The following is a 17,765-nucleotide window of genomic DNA, read 5'->3' as shown; positions in this document are numbered from 1 at the left end:
AAGGGGAAAGGAAGGCCTAGGGGAAGGATCCATTATACCTGAATACATCAGCTTGGAATTGATAAGTTGGTGAAATTCTAATGGCATTCCTGTATACTCTTCTGTGGGTATAATTATGACTAATCAAAAAGAGCATTTTATCATTAAATGGAGAGCTAATTGACATTCAAATTATCAATTTGAGGAAGATAGAATTATAGATATTATCATTTTTTTCCTAATTTATTTACTTATCTTCCATCTGTTTTTTTAAGAGTGGATCTCCATGCCTTGTCTGAGTTGGAAATGGAGTAGTGAAGTTCTTTTTCAAATGCAGTTCATCCATTACTCCCTAGGGTTCATTGTGTTGGTTTCAGATGAAAGAAGGAAAAAGAAAGAATGAAAAAAAATAAGAGAAAGAAAGGAGAGAGAGAGAGAGAGGAAGAGAGAGAGAGAGAGAGAGAGAGGAAGGGAGGGGAAGGGAAGGGAAGGGAAGGGAAGGGAAGGGAAGGGAAGGGAAGGGAAGGGAAGGGAAGGGAAGGGAAGGGAAGGGAAGGGAAGGGAAGGGAAGGGAAGGGAAGGGAAGGGAAGGGAAGGCAAGGGAAGGGAAGGGAAGGCAAGGGAAGGGAAGGGAAGGGAAGGCAAGGGAGGAGGAAGGAGGAAGGAGGAAGGAGGAAGGAGGAAGGAGGAAGGGGAAAGGGGGAAAGGGGGAAGGGGAAGGGGGAAAGGGAAGGAGGAAGAAGAGAAAGACAAGAGAGAAGAAAGAGAAAAGGAGAGAAAAGGAAAGAGAAAAAAGAGGAAGGAAGAAAAAAAGAAGGGGGGGAGATAAAGAGGGGAGAGAGATGGCACAAAAAATAAACACATCCATGTAATATATAGCCAATTGGATGTAAAATATTTGCATTTTATGAATATCAACATTTTGTTCATATTCATATATATATATATATATATATATATTCCTATATCTTCTAAAAATTAAGTTTTTAGGTCCAGCTGCTTACTGATGGAGAAAGGAAAAAAATACTTGAGAAATTGGAATGGAGTACTGATATTCCATTGCATCTCAAAGCAGAGAATATTTCAAGTTTCTTTCTGTAGTTTTCAATTTGGTTAGCCCTAACTTAGATCAATTTCACAAACACAGAAAAGCAGCTATAATTTTCCAGCAATAATTAACTAAAATTGACAAGGAAAAGAAATATGATCATCACTGTGATATGATAATATGAAGCAGCTGTACCCATATGTTATGCAAATAGGACAATGGTCAACTTTAGTTTGAAGATTTGAAATTCTTATCTGCTTACCCCCCAAAGCTTGACATGGTAAAGGGAAGCAATAGTGAACCATCTGATTCTTTCATTAGCTTTCTGAAATATACTTTTAAAATATTGAGTAAGTAACAAGCAGATATTGCTTAAAAGTTCAAACAATTATAGATACTAAACCTTCATTTACTGTATTTTATAGTTCATTTTTTTGCAAGGAAAATGGGGGTTAGGTGTCTTGTCCAAGGCCATGCAGATAGCTAATTATTAAGTGTCTGAGGCTTGATTTGAAGTCAGGTACTCTTGACTCCAGGACCAGTGCTCTATCTACTGTAGCACTTAGCCACCCCTATTTTGTAGTTCTAAATTAAATGAATAAAAAATTGAAGTCTTTATTGTATTCATGGTCTTCCTTGCTGTATCTCTCAATTGACTAGTGAATTTGCCAAGACACTAATAGTCATTCCATGGAGATGGAATTCAGGCCAAGAATTTTTAATGTAAATTTCTGAAGCACAATTAGTTTGATCTGCTGACAGAGGGGTGCCTATGGAAATAAAGCTACTTTTATGGAAGGCAAATCCTTAAGCAGATCTGCTAATGCCACTAAAAATAGTTTCTGAAGAAATAGTAATTATAGTTACAGGATATCAAAACAATATATTGAAAAGTAAAAAGTATAGTCAATCAAATGTTTGTTAGGTCAACAATTAATAGATCTGCTTGAATGATCTTTTTTCAATTTTTTTCTTCATTTACTATTTATATATTTATTTATTGACTGAACCAATAATTCAATTTGATATGGTAAGTGTATTTTAAGCAAGTATTATGTACTAAGTGTCAAGTTTACAAAGGAAGAATGAATGAATTAATAGTAATTTATTAAATGGTTTTAAAATGCTAACCACTATTTATAAATACAAAAGTGAAAATATTCCTTGTCCACAAAGAACTTACATTCTGAGAGAGGAAGGAAATAGATAGATGATAGATAGATAGATAGATAGATAGATGCAAAGAGAGAGAGAGAGGAGAGAGATTCAGATACATTTATATGATAATTTTCAGAATTGAAAGATCTGATAAAAGGATATCTCAGAGAATATGCAAAAGGCTAGAAGGCAGTCAAGCCAGTTAAGAGGATAGGTGATGTAAGTATAGAGTCAAGAGCCTGAAATATTGGACCATTTAAGGTTTTTATGAATCAAGACAACATCAAGGAGATTGAGATCAGCTGACAGGGAAATAGCCCATCCATGGAAAGTAGGCCACATGGAAAAAGTCATCAATCTATACAGTAAGGCATAAGGTGGAAATTCTGAAAGTGTTTTTTAGAAGACTAAAATATTAACAGTCCCCTCAAAAAATTTGCATTCATGACTTAGGATAAAAAGTTTTGTGATTTCCCATTACTGAGATAGGAACAAAAAAGCTGAAAGAATGTTATTTACATATACGAGAATTTGGGTTTCTGTGTAAAACAAGACAGTTAAGGGACATTTGTTGCTTCATCCGCACAAACTGATTTGATTCTTTAGTGAGTTAAACAGATAGTGAGTCTTCAAATCTAGAGAACACAGTTCCCATGCCTATAGTCTCGTTTAGCTTTAAGGAATATCCATAAATAAGGCATCACAAAAATCACTCTTATAGTCATACTAAATGGTAGCAAAATAAAGACAGGAGTATTTGCTCACCTTTTCCCAAATATAACCAAGGGCTCTTCAAAATTTCATTGAGCAATTTTGTATTGATTGAATGAATAAAAAAATTCATACAGTAACATATCACTATTTCAATAATATGCTATTATATATAGATATAGAATACCAAAGTTTGTGTTAGATTTCATTTTTAGAAGGGATTATTTTCTGGTCATTGAGACTGTCTACAATTTAACCACTAATTGGACTACTTTTGCAAAAATCGCTACTTAAATTACTTTCACTAACTAATAATGAAGCTAACATATTCCTGAATCAATCATGGTAGTAGAGTTGTTGTTTTTTTAATTTTACATTGACAAAAATTTTCAAATTCAAAATTCTACCAATATCAAAGTAAACAAACAAATGAAAAAAGAACACTAATCATAGGCAACTACCAACCACAAGAATGATCAAAATACCATCTTGGAAGAGGAAAACAGTGACAAAATGCATCCATGTGAAACCTCATAGAAATTTAAGAGTTAGTCTCAAATCAAAAAAGATCACTTAGAAGAACTAAAAGAGATTTGCAAAACCAAAGAAGAGAGCAAGAATAATAATTCAGAAAAGTAATGAGAATTATGCTGCAGAATTATGAAAACTTGACAGTAAATTTGATTAGAAAACAGGAGGGATGGGAATTCAGGAAGCCTGGAAGGATTTGCATGAACTGATGCTGAGTGAGATGAGCAGAAACAGATAAACATTGTACACCCTAACAACAACATGAGAGTGATGATCAACCTTAATGGACTTCTCATAATAACAGGCAAAATCAGGCACAATTTTGGGATATCTGCAATGGAGAATACGATCTGTATCCATAGAAAGAATTATGAACTTTGAACAAAGACCAAAGACTATTACCTTCACGTTACAAAAAAAGTTATCTTATTATGTGACTTTGCAATCTTTTATGCTTTATTTTTCTTCCTTAAAGATATGATTTCTCTGTCATCACATTCAACTGAGATCAATGTACACCATGGAAACAATGTAAAGACTAACAGAATGCCTTCTGTAGGGGATGGGGGGAAGGAATCAAGATTGGGGGGAAAATTGTAAAACTCAAAAATAAAATATTTCTAAAGAAAAAAATGTAAATTTGATCAAATGGAAAGAAGAAAACAACTCCTTTAAAAGTAAAATTGGCAAACAAAAAAAAAAAAAAAACAATTTATCTAAAAGTAAAATTACCCCACAAGAAAAGGAAAAAAAAGCTAACTGAAGAAAATATAACACTAAAAATTAGATTGAGACAAATGAAAACTAATGAATACAGGAGACACCAAGATTTCATCAAATAAAACCAAAACACTGAAAAAACCTAAAATGTTGAAAAATTTAGCAAATAGATCCAGAGTAATTATTGACAAATTATAGGTCTACCTGAACATCATGATCAGAAAAAGAGTCTGAACAATATCATACAGGAAATTTTCATGAAAAATTGCCAAAAAATTACAAATTACAAAAAAATAAGACCCATTGATCACTTGTACAAAAAGAAACCAAAATAAAAACTCCAAAGAACATAGTAGCCAAATTTGACAATGCTCAACTAATGAAGATAATACTATGTGTAGTAAAAAAGAAGCAATTTAAATACCATGAAGCCACAGTGAGGATTATATGGTATTTAGAAACATTTATAAACAACATTAAAAGATCATAGGGCCAAAGTATTATTTTCCAGAGGCCAAAGGAGCTTAGATTATAAGTGCCCTGCAAAATTCAGCATATTCCTTCAGGGGGAAAAGGTAGATCTTCAATAAAATAAAGTAGTTTCAAACTTACCTGATAAAAAGATCAGAACTGAACAGAAAATTTGATCTTTAAATATAAAACTCAAGAGATGTGTAAAAATAGTGTTTTTGAAAGGAAAATAGCATTAATCAATAAGACTAATCTGTCTACATCCTTAGGCTGTACTTGTATATGAGAATCTTGAGAATTGCATTTCTCTTAGTACAGTTGAAAAGAGCATAATTATAGAGATGGAATAGCTTTAAATTAAGATATGACAGTAATTTAATTCAAGAGAATGTTATTTCTATTGGGATAGCTGGAGGGAGTATAATTGGACAGAGGTATAAGTATGAATTGATTATGATGTAATGATGTTCATGCATCTTGAGAATTGTACTTCTATTGGACAATTGAAAGGAATACACTTTGAAAGAGGGTGTAGTTTAAAAAACAGGTATAAAACAATTAAGACATAAAAAGGATTTTGCTAGGAGAAGAAAGCAGAGGCATTAAAAGACAATACCACATGAAGAGAAATAAAAGATCTATTATAGTAATGGGATAGAAGGGAGAGATTGTGAACACTGAATAAATCTTACTCTCAACAGATTTGGCTCAAGGAGAAAAACATACATTCCCAATTGGGTTTAGAAATTTATTCAATCTTACAGGGACATAGGAAGGGAAAGGGGAAAATGCATACTGCAGGAAGAAGAAATTTCTCCTGGAGTTCTTGCACAGTCAACTTTCATACTGACTATTCCTCAGCTTTTTGGAAGTCATGCTGATCAGTTCTTGGATATATGACCTTCTTTCAGATGAAGGATCAACCTATTAAGAAAGACTGTGGCAAGAATCTTGCCAGAAATAACTGAGGGAGCATGAGATTTTCACAGGGGAAAATATTTCCTTTATATTTATACAGATGAACAAAGGAGGCATCCTTGAATTCCTAGTAGATAACCTAGAAAATTTCAGTCAGCTTTTGTATCAACAGTGGATCTCCTGCCTCTGCTCTAAGTTGGAATAGAATCAGAACCAAGCGTTTTGCCTTATGAGAGTAGTCTAATGGTATTCAAAACTATTTCTTCAATTAGAAGTATGGCTACAGAAGGATTGACTTCAGTAGTAGGTCAATGGCTTTAGCATTGGTTGATAACAATCTGCTGAGAACACTATGAAATTATTCAGCCCATTTATACAAGATTATATCCTTTTCCCTAATCAGTGTGGCTTCATTACCTCTAAATATTTGAGATGGAATATAAATCTTTTGCTCATAAATAGCCTTTAGGAAATAATAAAAAAACTTTTGATTCTTACTAACAGCATAAAAATAAATTTAATCTGCCTTCTTACTGAGCTAAGAATACTGCTTCTCTCTAAGCTTTGCTTGTACTTTATGTTTGATGAAGTTAAATGATGCCTTTTAGAGACAGAAAAATGATCCAGTTGATAAGCTCAATAGTGTTTTCTATTTTTTAGGAGATTCTAAATTTTCCCATCTTATTTTCTCAAACCAATTTAATTGTTATCTGTTCTGGCCTAGATGAATTAATGTAGTACTTTTCTGTTCCATTGGGGTAAACCTATTACAGGCTCAACTTTCTCTCCAAGTTGATAACAAACTGTTCAGGTATTAAGAAACTCTCTAATGTGTTGACTTAAGTCTTCCAATAACTGTCTTGCCTTGGGATTACCACTTTTGTTGAATGCAAATATTTAGTTTGAAGAGGATAAGTCTGTGATCAGTCCAGCACAAAATGCCACACATCTCTATCATCATCTGTCTTATCTTCTTACAATTATAGTCTAATAAATACCAATGTTTGCTTCCATGGTGAATACACAAAATTTTATTGCATTTCCTAAATAGAAGACAGGGTTATTGTTGAGTGGATGAGACATACACATTTTCAGTAGCAAATGATCATTTCTGTTTCTGCTGTTGATTTCATTCTTCCCAAGGACTCTATGCCCTGTCGGATTGGGCCTACTCAGGCATTAAAGTTATCTAGAATTATAGGATTCATTTCTTTCTGAATATTGATGAAGATATCCAGTTTTCATATAACTTTTCTTTGATTTCATCAGAGTATATACTCAGATGATAGAGGTATGAGAATTTTCTGCAAGTGAAAATTGCATTGTCATGAGCCTATCATTCACTCCTTTTAGGAAGTACACAAACTTGTTGATTAGGTTTGTTTGGATTGCACATTCTATGCCAGCTTCATGGCACTTGACATCACTTCAGCCATTCTAGAAAAATGGATAATGACCTCTGACTTTACTAAACTGACCTTCATCTCCCAGCATGGTTTCTTCAGTACTGGTATTTGGATATGATACCAGCTGAATTTTCTTATGACAAGAGCTGTCTTTCAGGTCTAATGAATTTATTGTTGTCCAAAAATGTGCACACATCCCATGTGCCAATGAGTAGAATCATGTTTGCAAACGTTTTTGTATGATTTTTCTGTTTCTATCATAAAGTGAGATTCCCAAATGCCACAGTAAGCAAACCAGGTTTAAATAAGTTGATGCAGACAATTTTTCAGACACCTTTTTTATTTCCTTTGTCATTCTAGGTAAGCAGTGTGTTCCTTTTAAAAGACTGATCACATACCCAAGGGACTCCTGAATTCTACTATTCCTTCAGTCCGGTGAGAAAATAACCCTCTGTACATGGTTCTGGTGACTGCTCTCATTGTTTCTGTACCTGCTGTTTCATCATTTGTCTATCACTAGAGGACTTTAAGTTGGTAAAAATGCTAAATTTATATGGGTGAAATTAATCTTATGAATAAATTGGATTTAAGGGAGATAGAGTTGCATGAAATTATCTGCCTCATTCTTTCTTCTAGCTAACAGAGTTTAGGGGCAGAACAAAAGTTAAGACCAAACTCTAAGTACTCTAACATATATGCTTTAGCTGCTTTCAAGGTCATTGGAACAAATTGTTCTCATTGGGAGGTTTGAGGCCCTTCAGTTTCCTTCAATCTTGTTTATCTTGTATGCTGAATTGATGTCCACTGCACTTGCTACAGTTTCTTGAAGTCAGTAGTAAGAGTTGGGTGGCAGATAGATACCAAAGGTGAACATCCATAAGAAAGGGTTTGGAAGTTCTCTTGCCCCATAAAACCTAGGACTGGGGATATAAGACACAGGAAATCCTACTCTTGGGAAACAAATCTTCCTTTCCCTAGAAACATAAGATAGCAACCTCCTCTTTGAGATATCTTTAAGCAGAACTTGGAGTCTAAATATGAATACATGTTAAGCAAAATTGTGTAGATATAATCTATATCAGGTTTCTCACTGTCATGGGGAGGGGGAAGGGAAGGAAGGGAGGTAGTAAAATGTGACAATGACATTAAAAGCTATCTTTATGTGTAATAGGAAAAATCAAATTAAAATTTTTAAAAAAAGAACTTCCTTTATTTTGTTGGGTAAAGTAGGAATGGCAAAAAAGGGACTTAACGTGTCACACATGTGGCCATAATATATACATATATTTGTGTGTTTGTGTGTATGTGTGTGTTTAAGTCAGGTCAGCATTGAATTTAAAATTTTTCAAAAATAGACCAGAAAAGGTTTTTTTTTAAATGAATGTGTTACCAATTGAATTACCCGTTTGGCAAATTGAAAATTTATCTTTTAATTTGTCAAATCATTCTTTGCTTCTCTCTTGAGGATAAGTCAAGGATAGGCCTAGTCTTCTAACATCACAAAGACAATTGCCCTATGACAGGAAAATATCATAATAGAAAGTGTGCTATACTGAATAGTCATATTGCCATTAGATTAAAGTGAAGATCTACATTCAAATATGGCCTCCAAAATTTAATATCTGAGTTACAACGATTAAGCATCTTAATTATTATGCTTGAAGTCATAGGTATCTCTAGATTCTGGGCAGAGTCACTCCTTTCAGCCTCAATACACTCCTATGTCTCTATTGTTTATATCATAAGATAATAGAGATAAGTAATAGAGATCAGTACACATAACATAGAAAAACTATATAGAACATTTTAAATTATTTAAATATCAGTTCTCATTGTTTTTGTAGTGTTATAATTTTACTGTTTTTTGTTATCCGGCTAACACATATAGTTAAAAAAAAAATATATGGCTGAGACTTTCCTTACTATTATTATATTAGGTTTTGTAGAACTAAGAAAAGAATCTAGTATATCCCATAATCCATGTGCTATACTAATATTTCATTTTAGCTTCTTATTTAAATTGACACCTAATAAAGTGTTAAACAATAAATGGTAAAATGGGGAATTAATGCATTTAAGCAATGTAGTACCATTTATGTTGCTATGAATTTTCAATTCATTTATAAAAAATCAAACTATTCAGAAAGGTTTTAGATTATGAAGTATAATTTCTTCTTTGCCAGTGTTTGTTTGGAGCTTATCATGGTGTCTTTCTATTTGCTGATTAAATTAGTGGCTTTTCATGAAGATTCTAACAACAGGTCTGACCAGTTCTTTAAACACAAATGTCTTCTTTAAATGTTTGTATTTTTATTGATTGGCCTGAAGTCTGTTGGTACCAAGATTTCTAAGAACCATCATAGCAAATTCTAAAGAGATAAAAGGTATATTTATCTAATCCTACAGCATTATAGTGATGGAAATTTCTCTAGTGAAAGAATACATCAAGGTATATAAATTGTGGAATTATCTACAAATTTTATTTTAACTGAAACCCTAATGTTTCTTCAAAATTTTGCCAACCCCAAAACTTTATGTTTACCCTTTTGAATTTGTAAATGCCTGTATGTAAATTTTATCACATAGCCACTCTATCTTAGGTTGCTGAAAACCTCTTAGAAAGCTTTCTGCAAGCTGTGGTTAATAGGAGACATGAAATTGTACAAAGGTTTACATGGAAATACAGACTAAAGAAACTCTTTTGCTATCAAATATATAATGAAGACTATCTCAACCTGGTGAGTGGAATTTCCTTATTTTCCCTTAAATGCTATTTAATATCTAAGCCCTAAACCATCAGGCAATTCATGTTGTGAAAAATTCATATAATAAACCTTTACCAAGCACTAGTCTTTATGTGCCATATCCTTTCCTAAAATTAAAATTGTTCAACTGCTCATCAAAAATCTTCATGATGCCTAAGCTCCATATGTAAGGATTGAATGATCTGTTTTGATCTTATTCTCAGTAAATGATTAAAATTAATAGGAAAAGAGAATACCTTGATTTGATTTGGTGAAATAATTTCTACTTCAGTATATCTCATTTTGCTGTTAGTTCCTCAAAGAGTCAAGCTGCTCCATAGGGAAATTGATGGGGCAGCACTCTAACATTGGAATTAGAAGATTCCACATTTTCATTTTGTATAACAAAATAAAGTTCATTTTATCCCCCTGTTGTGACTCTTGACATTTCAGAATTACCATGAGTCTAAAACCTTAATTGTCCATGTCAATATATGTGTGCAATGAATGCAAGTTCCTTGAGGTGAAGGACTATTGACATTTTTTGTCTAAGCATCTCCAGCTCCTCACAGTGACTATTACATAGTAAATATGAAATAATTGCTTAATAATTATTTAAATATGATATAGACATTGCTATTCATCTATTTCACAAGTGAGGGAATTATGCCTGCTTGAATTTTAAATGACTTACCCAATGTTATGCCCCTCATCACTACTTGTATAGTTGATTCCGATATTTCTTCAATTGCCATCAAATTCTCTGTTACACCATGCTATTTACTCAAGACATATAATAGAGAGAGCATTGTGGAGTAGATATATGGTTGGTTCTGGGGTCAGTAAGAAGTAAAGTACTGCTTATGATATTTTTAGGCTATCTGACCAGTTCTGGTAAAATTATTTTAGGTATCAGTATTTAAAGCAACTTTCCCTTTTATCTCAAGTCACAGATTAGTTATTGAACTGCAATGATAGATATACTTTCTATATTATGAGTTTCCTAATGTAACAAAATCATGGATCTAGAACAAAAAGAAAAAATAAGATTTTCATTAATAATATCTTAAAAACAATAATATTGTGACTCTTGAGATGTGTTTATTCCCTACATATATTAATATGCCTAAAATACTATAGATCTTATTTATAAAATCTATAAATATAAGAATATATAGATCCATATTTGAAAGGATATAACAAAGACTTTCTTTCAAGTATGTATGTAGTATAATATCCAAATTCTTTTCTTTTCTGTCTTCTCTTATTAGGAATTAAACATCTTTAGAGTCAGAATTGTCTTGTTTTATTTCCCCTGGTTCTTAACAGAATTCTAGTTACATATTAATACCTAATAAAACATATATATATATATATATATATATATATATATGCAGAGTATATCCATATATACATCTATATATTTATTTTATAAATCATTCTTAATTTCTTTTAGGGTATGATATTCTTTTCAAGTTTATATGAACTGGATAAATTACTGTTTTGGTAGAAGGGATATTCGAAAATGCTATTCAGGAGATTAGAGCTAGAAAAAACCTTTAGGATCATACTTCAGTTCTCTGTGTTTGCATATGAGGAGGCTGAGTAGCAGAGAGATGGAGAGATTAAACAAAGATCATATTAGTAAGTGGTGGAGGAAAAGCTTACACCAGTCTTCTCACTCCAAAGTCTGTTCTTTTCTCTACACCATCCTTTCTTTGTTTATATTGTCTAATATAAAAATCAACAGGGAAAATTACCTAGAGATTTAAATAATAGTAGAGCCCACTGTTTTGATTCTTTCTGCCAAGTATTTAGTGTTAATTATTGTGAACTCTTGGATTGCCTTAATATATTCTTGTTTGGATAAAGAGGATTTTGCCCTTTGATACTGAGCTCTAGAAAATCCTAAGGACACATTGTTGTTACTGCTACTCTTTGCTGATAGCAGATAACCTGGAAAGGGGTTAGTTTTGCTCTTGACTTTGTTGTTCTGACATCATGGGACTTTCATTCTGTTTCTCTAAGATAAGTGATTTAAAAAAAATTCTTGCAATAGCTTTAGATTTGAGATTCTCAGATAAAAGTTTATTTTTTAAAGAACACACCCTAACTTAAAGAGCACAGTTTTAACTTAATGAATTCATCCTGTTTCTCTAACATCTCTCTTGAAACATGCATTTATATTGACTAGAATATGAACTGTGTCAATTGAACTGAAATGACAAATAATACTATGAAGAGGGGATAATAATAAACAATACTTGGTCATTACACAGGTAAGACTGAAGACAGGGTATTAAAGGACAATCAAAAAAGTGTCGACATATATAAGTTACTAAAGACAGCCATTAATATAAAATACTCAAATCAGTTCATCAAACGACAAAAAAAGTCTTTATAAATTAGTTAATACAAATAAAAGGCTTGGTAATATGTTCTGAATGGAAATACAGGACATTTCTCACATAATATTTGGAGGCTATATTCTGAGAATTTATACAATGTATGATCTAAAAAGGACAGTAATGATGAATGGCAATACTGAACTTAGTGTTGATTGTATCCACCCCAATAATCCTTTGTATATAGAGAATATGGAACAATGGGAGACCTATCAAATTATCTCATTACTACAGTTTTGTTATGCTGTTGATTAAAAGAACTATAGCCATATGGTAAAGTTATTACTATCCCTGTGAATACTAAACATCATTAGAGATTTCCTAATCCTATCTTGATAATATATAAGTAGAAGATAAAATGACTGATAAGTCCCTTGTTTTTGCAATTTTCCCCTAAAGTACAGGATATAAAGCAACCACTAAGATCACCACTTCCATTGAAAAGGAAGCAATCTTCATCAATCATCATTATATTTAGTTATCAAATTTGTCCAAATCTGTTCCATATGAATATGGAGCAAGTATAAGCATTAATATGCCACATTCCCTTAGAATATATATATATATACATATATATATATATATATATATACATATATATATATATATGTATATATATAAAACTTAAATATATATATCATATTATATATATATATAACTGATCTTTTAACTTTTATATATATTATATATATTATATATATATCATATTATATATATTATATATACATGTTTATATATATATATATATATATATATGTATATATAGCAGTTAAAAGATCAGTTTGCCTGCACAGTACAGTGAGTGAAAGGGGGAAAATATGCAATAAATTTGGAAAGATACAATGAAATCAGATTGTGAAGGCCTTTAATAACAAATGGCAGAATTTCTATTGATCAAGAATAAAATACAAGACCACTTGGGCATCTTGAACATGGAGCCCAATTGTCATAAATGTCATCAATGGAGTTAACTATTTGAAAGATGGATTGGAAGGGGGTGGCACTCAAGTAAAATCACCAATTAATAAGAGTTTAGCAGGAGTCAGACAGAGATTGAACTAGGGTGCAGATTTTGTGAATAGAAATAAAGAGTGTATGGGACAGGTGGTATAAAGTGGAATTTAAGAGTTGTTAAGTGATTGGATATGTGGGATGAACAAGAATATTCTTATATAGTAGATTTAGAAAATTAGACAACCCTCAATAGAAATAAACTCATTAGGGAAAATTATTTTTTTGCTGTGGTGGTAGTGGTGATGGGAGAAAAAGGGACAAGCTGATTAAAAGTCGATTAAGAAGGGGCGGCTAGGTGGAGTAGTGGATAAAGCACTGGCTCTGGAGTCAGGAGTACCTGGGTTCAAATCCAGTCTCAGACATTTAATAATTACCTAGCCATGTGGCCTTGGGCAAGACACTTAACCCCATTGCCTTGCAATAACCTAAAAAAAAGAAACAAAAAAAAGTCTATTAAGTGAAGCATCTAGGTGGCACAGTGGAGCACCAGCCCTGAAGTCAGGAGGACCTGAGTTCAAATTTTGCCACAGATACGTAATAATTGCCTAGTTGTATGACCTTTGGCAAGTCACTTAACTCCATTGTCTTGAATAAATAATGGTTTTAAATATTATGTTTAAAAAATAGTCTATTAACTACCAGATACTATTCTAAATGCTTTTAGATATATTATCTCATTTGATCCCCATTTTACTTTTGAAGAATAAGCAAACAGGAATTATGTGACTTTTCTTGAGCCATGGTCCTATAAAGTACTCAGGATGGATTTGAACTCAAGTTTTCTTGTCTCTTGACCCATTGCTCTATCTACTGAAAAATCTTTAGAGGGGGAGATAGAGTTCTTATGTAGACATGATCAATATGAGGTGCCTGTAGAATATCAAGTTATAAATATCTATTAGGACTAATGAAATCAGAAGTCAGGGAGATTTCTGGGGTCGAGTCAAGATGGCAGCATGAAGCTAACATGTTCCCAGAGCTTTTTCCCTGCCAAAGATAAATGAAACCTCTGCACTGACATTCAAGCTACAGATCCCACCAAGAAAAAGAGAAAATCCAAATAAATTTTCAATAATTAACATCGTGGAGAATGTTCAGTGAAGGTTGGTCTCTTTGGGGGCAAAGTGGGGGTTAAACCCCAGGAAGCAGGAGAACAGGAAAGCCCGTGCAAGGATTTTAGTCACAGTGTAATCCAGGTCCCAACAGCTTGCCAATAGTTGAGGTCCCAGCAGCTAGTTAGTAAGCAAGCAAGGAGAATCTCAACCCCAAGCAGAATCTGAATCCTGGGAACACAGGGCAAAATACAGGACTGGGTTGGGAACAAACCACTGTTAAATCAGAACATGGACACAATAGAGGAAATAAACATCTTCAAAAGCAAGACCTGGACTACATAGGCAACATCTTGGCAATTACACATTAGGAATCAGACCTCAACCCCGGCATAACAAATTTGGATCTAACACCCTATATTTCATAAGCAGAACTAAAACAACAAAGAAGAGCAAAAAAGCTAAATGAGCACCCACTATAGAAAACTATTTTGCAGATAATGCTGATAACAATGCCATATCAGAAGAAGAAATCAGTGAAAAATCATTCACAAAGGAAGTTTCAAAAGAAGAAGAAATCAGTGAAAAATCATTCACAAAGGAAGTTTCAAAAGAGTCTATAAATTGGACTCAATTTCAAATTGGGCTCATAGAAGAGCTTTAAAAAAGGATTTCAATGAAAATAGGAAGAAGAAAAATAAAAAAATGAAAGTTATACAGGAAAATTATGAAAAAATGACCATAAAATTTAACAACTTTATAAAGAAAACACAAAAGGTAACTGAAGAAAATAAAATCCTAAAACTTAGAATTGAAAAAATAAGAATCAATAAATCTACAAGATTTCAAGATTTCATCAAACAAAATAAAAAGGTTGAAAAAAATTGAAGAAAACATAAAGTACCTTTTAGGAAAAATAAATGACCTGGAAAATAGTTTCAGGAGAGATAATTTGTGAATTATCAGGCTACCAGGAAGCCTATATCAAAAAAAAAAAAACAACCTAGAAAACATCATGCAAGAAATTATAAGGGAAAACTGTTCAAATATGCTGCAACAAGAAGACAGTGCAAGCATAGAAAGAATATACAGAATCCCTCCAGAAAGAGATCACAAGATAAAAACTCCAAGGGCTATTATAGTCAAATTTCTGAAATCTCAAATAAAGGAGCAAATACTACAAGCAACAAAAAGGAAACAATTAAATACAAAGGAAGCACCCTTAAACTTACAAAGAGCCAAACTTACAAAGCCTCACTATTGAAGGACCAGAGTATCTGGAAAACCATATGTGAAGAGGGGGACTGGAGAGGAAAGGACCTGGGAATATAATCTACAATTTATTTTCCTATAATATTCAGCGTATAGTGTTAGGTAAAAAGATGAATGTTCAATGATATAGAGGGCTTCCATAATTTCCTGACATGAAGACAAGATCTGAACAGAGAATTCAATCACTAAATACATGACTCAAGAGATGCATAAAAAGGTAAATGAAAAAGGGAAGGAAAAAGCAAAACAAAGCAAAACAAATGTTAGTCAAGACCATCAACTTGTATACAACCCAAAAAGGGAAGATATAACTCTTCTAACTAGAGAATTTTACTTCTGTTATGATAATTAAATGATTAAATATAATTCAAGAGATTGCACTTAGAGGATATGGATATAATTGGTCTTTCCTTTCAAGAAGCCAAAGATGATATCACTATGTTTGAGACAAAAATTCCTGATGAAAAGAAGGGATATTTACTCTAAACTTAAGTGTCTTAGCATCCTTTAATCCACTCTAAGTCCATTGTGTTGACAAAGTTTTGCACTTTCTCTGATGAGGGCATCATAATGAGGCAGTCCTAAGTCACCATCTCTCTTAACTTATATTCATTAATAAAGTTCTTGAATGAGACCTTCAAATCCTCCCAATACTTACAGCCCTTTGAAATTCTTACAGTTAAATAAATCAGGGTTGAACTTAATCTTTACTGTACTTAACAAGGGGTTAGGTAGCTTGGGTGGGTTGGGGGGAATATGGGAGAAAATAGGCTTGGGAGGAGTGGGGTATAAATATTTCATGAAATGATTTGACTTTGGATGATACTTTTGCTCATGAGGATTATGGAAGGTACTTGAAAACGGGGTAAGGTAAAAAAACTGATTATGATTTGATGTAATTCAAGACTCATGAAAAGTGTAGTTCTAATGAGATAGAAGAGAGGAGGGTACTTAGTGACTTTGAGACAATGCTGCTTATCAAATAATCAAGCAATCAAGAATTCAATCTATGATGATACTTTGATAACTTTGAGTTCATCAAGCAATCAATTAATCAAGTCATGATTGATGATACCTGATTAATAATACCTGAGTGATAAATATCACTAGGTGAAGAGGCACAAAGATTTATAATTTTAGGGAGAAAGAAGGGACAATGTGAGCATTAAGTAAATTCTATTCAATAGATTTGGCCCAGAGAGAAGAATAAGATACATTCCCACTTGGGTTTAAAAGTCTATTATATTTTACAGGTAAAAACATGGATTAATCTCATTAAAAGGCATAAGGAAGGAAACTACATCTTCTTAAAAGGCACCATTGGTTATGAAGCTATATCATTAAAACACATGTATACACCTAGTAGCATAGCATCCAAATTCCTAAAGGAAAGCTGAGTGAATTACAAGTAGATATAGACAGCAAAATATTAATAATATCAATAATCTGAAATAGATAAATCTAACCACAAAATAAAGAGGAAGGAAGTTAAGAAGGTGAATCAAATCTTAGAAAACTTAGATATGATACACCTCATTATGCTTTTTAAGTTGCATACATACGCAATTCACTGATCTCTTCTTTCTCAATTGGTGATGGAAAATAATATACCTTTTACTCAACAGTACATGGCACCTATACCAAAACTGACCATATATTGGGGAATAAAATTCCTTAAAATCAAATGCAGAAAGATAGAAATAAATACTACACACTTCTCAGACCATGAATTAAGAAAAATTACATGTAATAAAGGGTCATGGAAAGATAAATCAAAAACTAATTGGAAACTAAATAACTTAATTTTATATAATACATGGCTCAAACAACAAATCATGGAAATAATCAATAATTATAGCCAAGAAAATGATTCTAATGAGACATCTTTAGTCAAGCTGATTTAAAAAAAGAAAGAACCAAATTCCCAATATCAAAAACAAAAAAGGGTAAATTAACCACCAACGAGGAAATTAAAGAGATAATATGCAGCTACTTTGCTGAAATGTATGCCAATAAATTGGATAACCTGAGTGAAATGAATGAATATTTACCTAAAAAACAAACTGCCCCAATTAATAGAAGAGAAAATAAAATACTTAAGTAACTTCATTTCAGAAAGAGAAATTGAAGAAACCATCAACAAACATCCTATTTTTACCAAACATTTAAGGAGTAATTAATTCCTATTCTACATAAACTATCTTAAAAAAAAAAAAAAAAAAAAGGATAGACATTGCAGAGCCAAGAGGGTGACAAGTAGGGATCCAGTCTTAGGAGCTCTCTGATAAAATTGATCAGCTAAGGACTCCAACTAAACTTTCGAGAGACAGAACCCA

This window comes from Macrotis lagotis, chromosome 1, assembly GCF_037893015.1.
Source record: "Macrotis lagotis isolate mMagLag1 chromosome 1, bilby.v1.9.chrom.fasta, whole genome shotgun sequence".
In the NCBI taxonomy this organism is placed as follows: Eukaryota; Metazoa; Chordata; class Mammalia; order Peramelemorphia; family Peramelidae; genus Macrotis; species Macrotis lagotis.
Note: the sequence above shows the minus strand (reverse complement) of the source record.